At 52.6% G+C, this 13,682-nt stretch overlaps 1 non-coding gene across 1 annotated transcript; it reads left to right on the top strand.

Annotated features, from left to right (window-relative positions):
- Positions 1-11,426: 11,426 nt before the first annotated feature.
- On the top strand, positions 11,427-11,533 carry LOC132437460 (U6 spliceosomal RNA). The gene has a single exon (XR_009522043.1). It is a non-coding gene; the product is annotated as a U6 spliceosomal RNA (small nuclear RNA).
- Positions 11,534-13,682: the final 2,149 nt, after the last annotated feature.

The raw sequence follows: 13,682 nt of genomic DNA, 5'->3' as shown, positions 1-13,682 counted from the left end.
GGCCCCTGAATGGCACGGGGAGGGACATGGGTCCCTGGACGGCACAAGGAGGGATGCCAAGGGCTGTGGGATTGGTGACCAGCTAGCTGGTGGGATGGATGGAGGGCCTGTGGAGGGAGGTGGGTCACGGCTCCCACCTGTGCCCATTCTCCTGCTGGAAGGGCCCTGATTGGAGGCAAGACACAAATAGCGGCACTGGAAGGATGCCTAACCCACCTTTCCCTGAAAGAGTTTCTTCTTTTCCGAAGTGAAGGGAGCCCGCAGGGAAGAAAGGCAGAATGGAGCTCTTTCAGAGGAGCAGAGAGAAGAAGGGATTCCAGGAGGCACAGAGAAGCTGAGGGATTTTCTAGCAGCTGAAGTGAAAGGGGTGCTTGTTGCATGGATTTTATTGCCTTTCAAAGAGAATGCAACCTGCTTTCGGAAACGGCCCGTCAGCACCGGGGCCTCCGTTTACCAGACCGCCCGGCGGAGCACAACGGATCTGCGCAGGCTTCTGCGGGGACGGCAGTGCCCCACCCAACAGAGGGGGGACAGCACAGCAGGAGCGGCAGCGCCATGGTCCGAAGAGAGATGTTTTACGTGGATGATTCTGGAAATGAGCTCCTTCAGCTCCCGTCAGCAGCCAGGCGCTCTAGCGCCCACTTGAGGTGGGGTGAGAGCTCGGAGAGCCTGACTGCCGACTGTGACCAGAGGCAAAGGTCCCGGCGCCAGAGGTCTGAGCCGCTCGCGGGAGCGCATTGCGGCGATGCCACAGCTTCTGTCAGGGGTGCGGAAAACGCCTCCGAGTGCTGCTTCACAACGTGTGTTCCAGGGAGCCCTTGCGCCCCTGCAGATGTCACCACTGTCCTAAGAAAAAGGTGTCCCAGAAGAGCGGGGGACACTGCGGATCGCCAGCCTTTCTTGGAAATTCACGCAGTAACAAATTAAACGCGCAGGAGAAATTGGTTGCAGGCCAGGTACTTTGATTTCTGGCGATCCAACCGGTTTAGCCCAGTATTTATGCCATGGTTTTGACCATGGAGTCGCTCCCCCCTCCACTTTTCTCAAAAGATATATCACGAACATCCCATGAACCAGTTCAGAGCCATCTACTTGAGGGCAAATGGATTCTGCTGCTACTTAAAATGGGAGATATCTACATAATTTTCAAAACTTTTTTTCAATTTGAAAGTAAGAATTGAAAAATAATTTAATTTACGTTTTTGAGATATAACTGATATATAATATTATATTAGTTTCTCGTGTACAACATAACTTAATTTTCATTTTAAAATTGAAATTTTAAATTAATTCAATATTAATTTAACCTATAAGGAATTTAAAAAGTACAGAACGACGTATAATGCAAAGTACTTCTTCCTACCCTGTATTAAGCTTCTCCAGAGAACTAATAGGAGATGTGTGTGTGTATCTACTTACATATAGATAGGGAGAGAGACAGAGACAGAGAGAAACAGAGAGACAGAGACAGAGACAAAGTATTTAAGAAATAGTGGCTGCAAAAAAAAAGAAAGAATGAAATGGCTGCAAATTTCTCAATATGATAAATTCTTTCAATAAACCTAAAAGCAAGACTAAATGAAAAGCACAGTAAAGCACTTCATAACCAAATTGCTGAAAACCAATGGGAAAGCAGTAATCTTACAAGCAGCTAGAGAAGACACAATATGTACAGAGAACAGGGGCAGGAACGACAACAGACTTGTACAGACTACAAGAGCTAGAGAACAGCGAAGATGCATCTTTAAGAACAAGGCAGGGGTGGCGGACCCTGTTAAAATAGGCTTATTTACCCCCAAAAAAGTACTTTCCAGAAAATAAAGTGAAAATTTTTTAGATAAACACAAAAAATTCACAGACCTGCACCATAAACTGCTAAGGGAGATTCTTCTGTTAGAGGAATGTGCGGCAGGTGAAAGTTTGGATCGACACAAATGAAGAATGCCGAACTTGGCAAATATGCAGGTGAGCAGGAAAGATCTTTCTCTTAGTCTCTGAAAAAGATAATTGGTAGTTCTCTGTGTAGTGTCAACAGCAAAAATAAAGGTAAAAATAAGATTTAAAAGATAATGGACTGTTTAAAGCAATAATGATAACTGTATTGTAGGATCTATAGAATGTATGGACATAAAATGCATGACAACAATAACACAAAGGGCAGGTGGTGTGAACGGGGACTGTGCTCTTGCAAGGTTATTGCTCCCAACATGAAGTGTTTATTATTATTGGAAAGCAGACTAGGATACATTAAAACCAACACTGTAAGCCTTAGAACCACCACGAAAAAGTAAAACAAAGACCTACGGCTAATAAGCAACGTGTGGATAAAAAAGGATTTTTTTTTTTTTTTTTGCGCGGTACGCGGGCCTCTCACTGCTGTGGCCTCTCCCGTTGCGGAGCGCAGGCTCCGGACGCGCAGGCTCAGCGGCCATGGCTCACGGGCCCAGCCGCTCCGCGGCATGTGGGATCTTCCCGGACCGGGGCACGAAGCCGTGTCCCCTACATCGGCAGGCGGATTCCCAACCACTGCGCCACCAGGGAAGCCCAGGAATTTTCTTTTTAAGCTCAAAGAGAAGACAGAGAAAGACAAATGAACCAAGAACTGACAGAACAAGTAGAAAGCAAATAGCAAGATGGTAGATTTAACCAACTATGTAGGTAGTTACATGAACTGTGAAGCGTATAACACACCAAATAGAAGTAAAATATTTTCAGGTTTCATGGAAAAACAAGATGCTAAAATTTATATGGAACTGAAAATAACCTAGAACAGCCAAGACAATTTTGAAAAAGAACAAAGTTGGAGAACTTACACTATTTGATTTCAAAACTTGCTATAAAGCTACTGTAATCAAGACAGTGTGGCATTGGTGTGAGTTGGCTGGGCAGAACAGAAAGTCCAGAAATAAGCCTTGCATTTATGGTCAACTGATGTTAGACAATGAACCCACACGATCAATGGGCATAGTTGGATAGCCGTATGCAAGAAAATAAACGTAAACCTTTACTTTACACCATGTACAAAAATCAACTCAAGATGTGGGGAAGACTTCAGTGTAAGAGCCTAACCTACAAAACTTCCAGAAGAAAACAGGTAAAAAATCTTATGACCTGGGTTTAGGCAAAGATTTCTCTGATATGCCACCAAAAGCGTGATCCAAGAAAGAAAAAAAATCGATACATTTGCTTCATCATAATTAAAAACTACTGTTCTTTGAAAGACACCGTTAAGAAAAAATAAAGTAACAAGTTACATGTTGGTAGAAAACATTTGAAATATACATATTAAAAAAATAAGAATTGTATCCATAATATATAAAGAACCTCATTACCCTCTAATAAAATAAACAGCCTAGTTTTTTTTTAAAAAATGAGCAAAATAGTTTAATAAACACTTCACTGAAAGGGCTAAACCAATGAAAATAAACATACGAAAAGATGCTTAACATCATTAGTGATTACGAAAATTCAAATGAAAACCACAGTATACTACTCCACACTCACTAGGAATGGGCAAATTTAAAAAATAAAAATCTGACAATACTAAGTGTTGTTGAAAATGTGGAGTAACTAGAATTTTCATATATTGTGGATGAAATGCAAAACGGTACAGACACTTTGGAAAACACACGGCTTTTTTTCTTAATAAAGCTAAACATACACTTACCACACAACTAGCAACCTCACTCCTAAGTGTTTTCATAAGGGAGTGAAAACGTAAGTTCACACAATGTCTTGAAAGCAAATGTTAATATCAGCTTTATTCATAATATTCAGGCGCTAGACGTGACTCAAATGACCATCAGCTGCTGAGTGGATCGACGAATATGGTCTCTTCCTAAACTGGGACTCTGCTCTGCCACAAAACGGGAGAAGGGATGAACTACTGATCCTTGCAGCAAACTGGTGCATCTGAAAAACATTCTTCTCAGTGAAAGAAGCCAGACACGAAAGATTACGTACATACAGTGTGACGCCATGTATATAAAATGTATATAAAACTTTAGAAGAGGCAACAGAACGGTAACAGAAAGAGAGGCGGTGGCCGGGTCCAGGGTTTGGGGAGGGGACTGACCGTGCAGGGCCAGGAGGAAACTTTTGGGGGATAGAATGTCCTGTTTACTGATTGCAGTGATGATTTCACAACCGTAAAGCTGCACTTCCCCAGAACTCTGAATGTTACTGTGAAAATCGTCGAATTTCCTTACACATAAATTACTGTCAATAAAGCTGATTTTTGAAAGCAGTAGACTGTTTATAGCTTTTTCCCAGCAAGCTCTCTTGGGACACACCCCTGGGGAGCCCTGGGCCGACGTGTGAGAAGCCCCTGTGCCTGAGAGGTCGCGTGGAAAGTCATAGGGAGAGGCCTCATAGCTCCGCCTTCTCCACTGCGGCCCCAGACCCACGCCCGAGGATGCCTGTGGGTGCCTCAGCGTAACACGGAATTACCACGTGGTCCAGCAAGCCCACTCCTAGATAAATCCCAAGAGAAACGGAAATGTACTTCCACCAAAAACGTGTCCAAGAAGGCTCATAGCAGCACTATTCACAAAAGCCCAAAATCGGCACCGCCCAGGTGTCCACTGACACGGATTTCTCCCTGACCAAACTCCGCTCCGGGTCCCCTGCAGGCCTCGCCTTTGGGGCTTCTCCGTTCACCTCTGCCTTGTCCAAACTGAGCAAGAATCCTCGTGTCAGTTCGGTCAGAACCCACCGGATCTGCTCCCCCGCAGCATCTAATCGGGATCCTCAGCCCCGTCTGCAGGTGATGTCTGAGCGCGCGGCCTGCCTTCAGCCAGGATCCCAGCAGGTTGGTTTAGCCGGAAGGCCCGTCAGCCCAGGTGTTTCCTTCTCGTGGTTTTCTGTGCACAAACTCCCACCGGCTCCTAGGCTATAAATTCCCACTTTTCCTTGTTGTATTTGGACTTGAGCCCCTCCCCCTCCCCCACTGTGAAGCCGCACAGTAGGCGGTCTCTGCACCTGCAGTGGCCCTGAATAAAGGCTGCCCTCCTGTGCTTGAGCAGGTGTCATAAATAACCCCCCAGCGGACGCGGAGGTGGGCACAGAGCGGGGTAGCCCTCACCGCGGAGTGTTCTTCTGCAGTAGAGGAATGAAGGTCCGAATCCTGCTACAGCAGGATGCACCTCGGAGATGTCAGCGGCATCAAAGTAACAAGTCACAAAGGCCGCACACTGTGTGACTCTGTGGGTAGGGACCATCCAGAAGGGGCGGCTCTATGGAGACACAAAGTGGATGAGGGAGGAGGCAAGGGGAGTGACGGGCTGTGAGAGCAGGGCGTCTTCTGAGGGTGATGAAAATGCTTCAGGATGAGATTGTGGCGGCTGCGCACCTCTGGAAGGGCACTAAAAACCACCGGGCTGTGCACTTTAAATGGGTGAACGTAGGGCACGTAAATCAGATCTCAAGAAAGCTGTTTAAAAAAAACCCTCGTTGAATAACACTCGTTAAATTAAAAAATATTTATAAACAGGAACTTTTACAACTTCTTAAAAGAATACGAGTGTCCCCCAGTGTCCCCCAAATGTTAATGTGTGTTTTGCAGAAACAAAGAAGAGCTCCGCGCACGTAGGATCAGGAAGTGCTGGTTCAAAGTGGCGAACAGGCGCGTCTGCTGCACGGGCGCGTGGCCTTCAGGGGGCTGCGGGCCAGGTCTTTTCCACAGAACGTGGTGTGGGTAGTTTTGCACAAAGACGTGTAAGTTCACCACTGGGGACCGGGGAGACGGGGTAGGGGGGATGATGCTTTTGCTTTTCGCTCACGACAGGCTGAGTTCCTTTCCCAGGAGGCAGGCTGCGAGGCCACTGGGCTCGGACACCCTCCCTGGGCACCTCGTCTGGTCTCCACGTCTGTTCTCCATACTGCTGCCAGAGCAAACCACGGCAGGCTGAAGTCCTGTAAGTCAGGTCAGAGGCAGAAATTTCCCCTTCTAAGTACAAGGCCTCTAGAAAGCGTCAAATAGTAGAGCTCGCCTGCGGCCCCTGGCATGCTTTTGGCGGAGGTGCCACATCCTTCCTGCCTCCCTGCCCTGTCCCTGAGCTCCCCCGCGACTTCTGAGGCCTCCCTCGCCACCCTCATCCCTTCAGAGACTGCTCTGCGCCGCGCTGAAGCGTTAAGTACGCTACATCGCGCCTCCTGCCATCCGCCAGGCTCAGAACGCGGGTGAGTGCGGCGCCGAGGGCGCCTTCCAGCTGCAAAGCCGTGGGAGCCACAGAGCTGCCGGGAGGGCACAGAGTAGCAGACTCTCCAGGGGAAAGGGAAGCGGCGGCACGGGATCGCAGAAACGAGCTTCTGCGGAGTTTTGAATGCGCGCGAGCAGCCGAGCAGCAGGCGGCGGAGAGGACAGAGCTGGTCTGGCCCCTGGTGCAGCCGTGCAGACAGATGGGCAGACCAGGCCTCCAAGGGCCAGGTCGCTGTGTCCCAGACAAGCCTCCAGGGCCAGAGCAGGGGGACGTCCACGCCATCCCCATCCAGCAGAGAGGACCCACGCGTCATCGGGCTGGCCGGTGCCAACTGTGGACCAACCTCCCTGCTCCTGAGGGCGTTCAAGACCCCAGGCTGCCGGAGTCACGGTCCACGGGGAGGAGCTCTGTCTCAGATGCTGGGAGGACCATGGACAAAGCGGGGGAGCCGGACTCTGAAACGGAGACCCGGAGCAGAAGCCCCCGCTCATGTCCGCCCCTGCGAGCTGGCTGCCAACCCCGGGGCTCCCAGGGGCCTCTGAGGACATCTGCTGAATGGAGGGTGGTTCAGAGTTTAAGTGGACACGTCTTGAGTATGTCCTGAACCGCTGTTAATGGAGTTCACTTGAAGGGAATTCAATTTAAGTCAAGTTGGCAAAGATTTACTGAGTCGCCACTCCAAATAAGGTTCTGAAAAGGCCGGGACAAACAGCTCTTAGAGAAACGTATGTGCTCGTGGACTTCAAAAGGCTGGTTTGGTGTTAGGAGTAATGGAAAACTTGTTCTCACTTGTCCAAATAATCAGAATTAATTTAAGATTCGATGGCAAACTGAGTAAACTGGTAAGCAGGAAACATGGAGAAATAACTAACCATAACAAGACATGCAGTTACATTTAACTCATGCTAAGTTAAGAAAGAAAGGGCTTCATCTAGGAAGCTAAGTAATTCCACAATGTTAGTTAAAAGTGCTGCTTTCGTGCGGCTCTGAAGAGCCTTCCCGTCACTCCCCAACTCACCCCTCACCAGGTCTGCTGCCTGGGGCTCTGACGTCCCGAGGGAGGGGAACAGAGGGCTGTCGGTACCACTGACCACAGAGGGAGGGACGCAGGGGCCGGGACCCCTGTCAGGAGGCAGGATGACCTCATCACTCATCTTCTGAAATTCATTTGGAAAAATAATCTTGAATAAAAAACGTCTCATTGTCCAGTTTAGTTCTTAAATACGAGGCATCTTTCCTCCCACAGATGGTTAAAGCAGAGACTGCTCACGGCAAATCTGCTCTGACGGGTGAAGGGCAGGGCCCGGGAGCGCGTGCACGCATGCGTCCCAGCCTCCATCCCCACCCCCCGCGGCACCCACACTCCATCGGAGGGCTGCCTCCCCCACTGTGAACGGTGCCCCAGGAACCCGGCATCACCCCCGCCAAGGGTCAATGGGCCAGTCCTTTAGGATGTGCTCTCCTGGGGCCTGGCGGCACTGCGAAGGGCTTCCAGCCCTGGCTTCCTGGCAAGACTGCCGAAGGCCCTGCTCCGGGCGACACCCTGGGACGTGGGGTTTCTGTCCTCCCGAGTCCATCCTTCCGTCCACTCCAAGACACTGGGGCCCGTGGGCAGCCGTGCGAGTGAGGCTGGAAGCAGGTTTTTCACCCCACAGAGCTTGAGGGGCAGGAAGAGACGCCAGGGGCGATGGGAAAGCTTGTTGTTTTGATTATGGTGATGGGTTCATGGGTGTTTGTGCAGATCAAGCTGGTCAAACCCCACACTTAGCTATTATACTTCCTTTACTCCCCGGTGACACTGTGAAGGCTGGGGCAGTGGGATGAGAAGGGAGGAGAGGCCGGCTCCGCAGATGGGAGACTCATGTCTCTGTCTGGGGTTCACGGGCATCATTCAGGTAGAGAAGCAGGCATCTGAGCGGCTCTTCTTTCTGTCCACATCGGGACTGGCAACGGGATTGCAGACTCTGCTTGTAGCATCAGCCCAAGCGCAGAGGCAACCACTCAAAGGCAGAGCAATTTCGGGGACTGGAACGTTTTGCCTTTTGGAGGATAGAAAGGGGCTGGAGGCCCAGCTCGAACACGTAGGCAGCCGGCGGGGAGAAGAGGAGGTGGGCTGAGCAGGGAGGTGCAGACAGAGAGCTTTCGGGTCCCTGAGCTCGTGGACAGGAAGTGGGGTCCCAGCAACAGCGACACAAAGATGGGAGTGGTCCCCGAGAGGCCACTGACAGGGCCCACACCTGCTCATCTGCCCTTAGCGGGGGTCTCGGGGGTGGGGGGAGGCCGACAGAGGTGGGGTGCAGTCTGTGCCGATGTGCATCTCCGCCCGCCCGCTGAATGGGGCCGGGGCACGAGCGTCAGCGTCAGCAGCCCTCCGCTCACGCGCCGGCTGGGCTGAGCCGCCAGCGCCTAGAGACACACGGTGCGGCCTTATTGATCCCTTCTTCACCTGCTCTGTTGGATGTATTTACGCCCCCAGCTGATTTCTGCCCTTCTTGGGACCCCAAACCATCCCCAAGAGCCCAGGTCTGGGAGGCGGAAGTTGCACTGAAGCATGTGGGAGCCTGGCGACGGTGGGCAGTCCCGCCCGCCTTGGAATCTCTTCTGTGAAATGTGGCATTTACCTATAATTTATGCACAGTTGAAGGTGTGAACCCAAATACGAAAGACATAGAGCAGTATCCCAGCTCCCAGGAAACATCTAAGATCACTCACTCTTCACTTAAAAAAAAGTTTGGTCACAATGAGAAGCCCTTTCAAACACGCTGGTGTCTAAGAGCGCCTGAGAATCTCACAGATCTTCCCTGCTACCCGGCATGAGTTAAGAACGGCAGCCTGGTGACTGCTGCAGGGAAGCTCCGCGGACGAGCGGCCTGGACCCCAGCCGCCCAGCACAGGCCGTGCAGCCTCGGGCTGGCCTCTCCTCTCAGGGTGAGGGGGCTTCTCCTTGAAGGAACGGGAGCCCCGCCGGCATCAAACGAGGCCGTGTGCACAGTCGCGGGACAGGCGCCTGCGCAGGAAACGTGGCCTCTTTCTCTGAGCCCTGCCCGCCGTTCCTCCTAAAACATCCCCAGTGACATTTTTCTGGTGAAGCGATAAGCAGTGATGACTATTTTTAATTTAAAAGAACTTCTCAGACGATAGTGTGGAAGCCATTAAATTCACTACTTACGGCCACTGCTGATTTCACTGATAAGTTTGTGTAAAGATGGAGGAACAGAAAACTGTCTCCAGCACACGGCGACGATCCCCATGAGGACAGACGTGTGGGCCGGCGTCCGCCGGGTGCAGGGCCGGGTCTCACGGCTGGTCCCCCGAGTGTGCGCGGCCCGTGGCAGGTCCCCGAGCGTCTCGGAGAGCGGGAGGCTCTGTGACCCCCTTCACGTCTGGTGGGGGCAGAGTCAAGAACGGCTGTGTCTCTTCTAAACTCCTACAAGTTCTCCCCAAACCAAAATACCGACAGTGGGTCCTGGGGGGAAAGGTGAGGTCATGATTCATTTTGCACAGACGCACAGATGCACACACATCTTTACCTTCCAAATTCTCTGAGAAAAGTGTACATCACCCTCACGGTCATCCAGCCAGAGGAAGGAAAGAGGATTCCAACTCTGTCAACAGTCAGTGGCACAGACACGCAGCTACGTCTGCGTACACGCATGTGAGAGCGTGTGCCCGTGAGTGGAAGCAGGTAGCTGGGAAGCGCGGCCCGTTCTCAGGGCTCGGCGTGTTATCACCCTTGCGTGACGCACACTCCTCGTCCAAGCCCACCGTCGCCCCTGAGGCAGATGCGCCCCGGCGGGGGTGGGCCGTGGGCGCCCGGCTGCGGCCTGGGGAGCTGAGGCGGGCTTCGGAGGACAGAGTCGGGTTGTGCCCGTCTCTCTCGGCTGGACCTGGCACCACGATGGGCACTTACAAACGGGAGCGGGTGAAGGCGACCGTCCGTGAGGGGGCACAGCCGGGCGACTTCTTCCACCTCGTGAAGTTCTGATGAATAACACGCCCTCTGTTTCCTGGAGAACAGAGGCCCCTTGGAGAGCTGGCCGCAGGAAACGGCCTCCGCTCTGCTGGGTGGATCTGACCCAGGTCCCAGCTCATGGCTGGCGGTCGTGTCGTGTCGTCTGTAATCCTGCGGGTCTCCACGTGGAGGGTGTCACACGGGGCCGTCATGCAAGACTATTTCTGCCTAGAGCTCCTCCCCATCTGGGTCAGCGGCAGCTCTGTACCCGAGTCCTGTTGGGCGGTCTTCCCCCCTTGGTCTCTCCGTCAGGCCCACCCGCCCCAAGTTTAGCCCCTCCCCAACCTGTCAGTGTTACTTCCAAAAGGCCCCGAGAAGCCTCCCCTTCTCTCTCTGCAGCCTCCATCCTGATTCCTGCAGCTTTGACCTCCCCCAGACCATCCTTAAGGAGCTCCCGCTTCCTGTCTCCCCTTCTGTGACCCACGACGTGCACGTGCAACCACAGTCTGTTTCCTAAAAGTTACGCAGGCATGGCCGTCTGCCTTCTGTGTGGCCCTTTGTACTTAGAACAAAGTCCAGATCCCAGTGGCCATGCAGGCCTGGCCCGCCAACATCTCCAGGCTGGCCAGATGTCCGCGTCCCACCTTGCTCTCTGTGTCTCTCCGGCACACCTGCTTCTCCCCACACTGGTGGGCCCTCTCGTCCCTGAGGGGCCAGTAAACGTCAGTTCCGTGGAGGGCCCTCGACCTCACGCAGGCCCCGGTACGAAGCCTGGACTGTTAGCCACACCGTCACAAATGTGTTTGCTCTATTTGCCTAACGTCTACCTCTCCCGTTGGACCAGCAGCTGCACGGGCAGCCAAGGTCTGAGCTGTCCCCACTGTGCACCCAGGACCCCTCCCAGCACTTGTGCTTGGTGGGGGGTGAGCGGTGACGGGTGACGGGGCTGCAGCATGGTGGACCCAGAGCTGACTGTGGGCGGGACGCTTCCGTGGCAGAAGCTCAAGATAGAGCTCAATTCCGTAAGGATGAGAAGAACCGACCGACCCTCTCCAAGGGCACACATCGTATTATGCAAAGTCTTGAACCAAACAACAAGGCACTGTGGTTATGACAGCAGCCCTTGGGTGCACTGCTCAGGACTTGGGTGTATCGTCTCAGCTAATTTCCAAAGGATCCTGTGAGGCCCGTGTGACATAAGGCTCACAGTGAGGAGAAACTCATAGGTGGGTATCACTGACTGACAATCACAGATGCCTGAAGAATTTCCGAAGGCGCTCGCTTCGACAGCACATAGGCTAACATTGGAACGACACAGAGAAGATGAAGCAAGGTCCCTGGGCAAGAATGACAGCAAATTCGTGACGTGTTCCATACGGTGAGTCCCCTACATACGAACCTTCAAGTTGCGAACATTCCAAGACGGGAACGTGCGTTTGCACGTCCAATCACGTAAGTTAGTTCACGAGTCTGGAGTACGTTGTCACGTGCGTGTATCCTCTACAACCGGTGGTGCTTTTGTGAACTTCACTGTACAGTACTGTATAGAGTACCGTAGCACAGGATCTTTATTTCCAGCCCAGGATGTCCGGAAGCAAGTGTAAAAGCAGTGGTGATGTAGCTGTACTGCTGAGAAGCGCCAGGGATTGGAGGCCCAGAGAAAGGACGAAGGGAGACACGAGGAAGAAGAAGTAACTGCAGAACTGAAGAGAGTCACGACGCAGGAAACGGCAGGGGACTTTCTTTAGTTGAGGAGGCGCTGTTAGCTTTCGAGGCACAGGACCCGAACCTACAACAGTGCACAAAGTTTGCAGCAGCCGTTCAGAATGCAATCCAGTGCTACCGTGTCATCTATGACGAGAAAAAAAGAGCTACTACCCAGACATCACTCGATCGTCTTTTCAAGAGGGTGGATAGAACTGAATCCAGCAAGGAACCAGAGCCTGTGCCGTCAGCGTCAGGCGTGAAGGAAATGGCAGCTCGCCCTCCGTCTCCTGTTGCTGACGACCCTTCAGCTCTACCGTCTCCCACCTCCCCTCCCTCCTCCAGTCAGTAACTCTTCCTGCCTGTGCCCTCGATGCCAGCCCCTGGATGCCAGCTGTGTACTGCACTGCTGTACTTTTCAAGGGACTGCACTGTAAGATTAAAAATGTTCTCTTTATTTTTTGTGTTTGTTTTTTATGTATTATTTGTGTGAAAAGTACTATAAACCTATTACGGTACAGCACTGTATAGCCGACGGTGTTAGCTGGGTACCTAGGCTAACTTTGTTGGACTTATGAACGTGCTCTCTGAATGAAACATTTTTATGTAGGGGACTTACTGTTATTTAAAAAAGAATTTCTGAAGGGAACTGATGAGGTGCCCCCCCCCAGCCCGAGGCCGTGTTACTGGGTGTTCCATGCATCGTCCTTTTGTCCGGGGCACTTGAACTTGAGTAGAGATAAATTAAATAAATCTTAAGAGATAAATTTGATAGCTTTGTACGTATAAATAGATCTGCTTTTCTCCAAAGCAGGTTGACTGTTTCCTGGGTGTCAAGGCAGAAAGACAGGCACAGCAGGACCAGCCCCCAGAAAGCTCGCATCCACCAGGGGGTGAGCATGTGAATAAAGGATTAAAACACAGCAGGGGACACCCAGGAAGGGCCAGCCAGGGCTCAGAAGTGGGCAGAGGAGGGCAATGGACATTAAAATTCAGCCAGTCTTCCGCTATCCTTTCTTCTCTACAGCGTCCACTGTTTCCTTGGGGGTGATGTACCCTCTCGCTGGGTGAGTCTTAGAGGGACAGTGGATCTGGGTGCCTGCCCTCCCCCCAGAAGCCTCAGCGCCAACTCCTTCTGGAGTGCAACCCTGCCCCTCGAAGGGTCAGCATTGGACCGTGTCAGCCATGCCCAGGGCCGTCGTCCCCCTGCCTCTGGGTCAAGGCCACCGTCCAGTCTGCTCTCACCACAAGACGGCCCAGCTCTCCGGGGCTCGGGCCCACCTCCTCCCAGCTTCCTGTCCATCCTGCGACTGCGAGTGTCCCACCAACAAATTCCTTTTCACTTTGGTGTCTAAGTCGTCTCCGTTTCGTGCAACTAAACCGTCTAATTATTAAGGGGGCTGAGATGCGAGGAGGATCTGGGGAGGCCCGCGCTGGAGCAGGGCTGTGCGGCGAGGGCACGGGGAAGGTCTGTGGAGGAGCCGGAGGAGGGGCGGGACGCGCCACGGGAGCCGGGGGTGCGGGGGCGCGGGGACGCGGGGACGCAGGGGCGCTCCGGGGTTGGCCTGTTTTCCGTGGACGGCGGGAGGGAGGGGCCGCGCTGGGCTCCTTTCAGCTCAGTGTCGGTGCTTCTCCCCGGGCCACCTCCCAACAGCGGCTCTAATCCTTTGTGCACTTTTTCCAGCCTGCAGGAGATTCTCTCCATAAACCCCATTTCCCTGCCAACAGTCATGACAAACGGTAGCCAGCCTTGCTCTCAAGAAGTGACGGCTGTGGGGGCTCCCTGGCCGGCTGCACATGGAGCTGGCAGGGCCTTGTGCGGCCCC

This window comes from Delphinus delphis, chromosome 14 (assembly GCF_949987515.2).
Source record: "Delphinus delphis chromosome 14, mDelDel1.2, whole genome shotgun sequence".
Lineage (NCBI taxonomy): Eukaryota > Metazoa > Chordata > Mammalia > Artiodactyla > Delphinidae > Delphinus > Delphinus delphis.
Note: the sequence above shows the minus strand (reverse complement) of the source record. Positions and strands in the feature narration are given on the sequence as shown.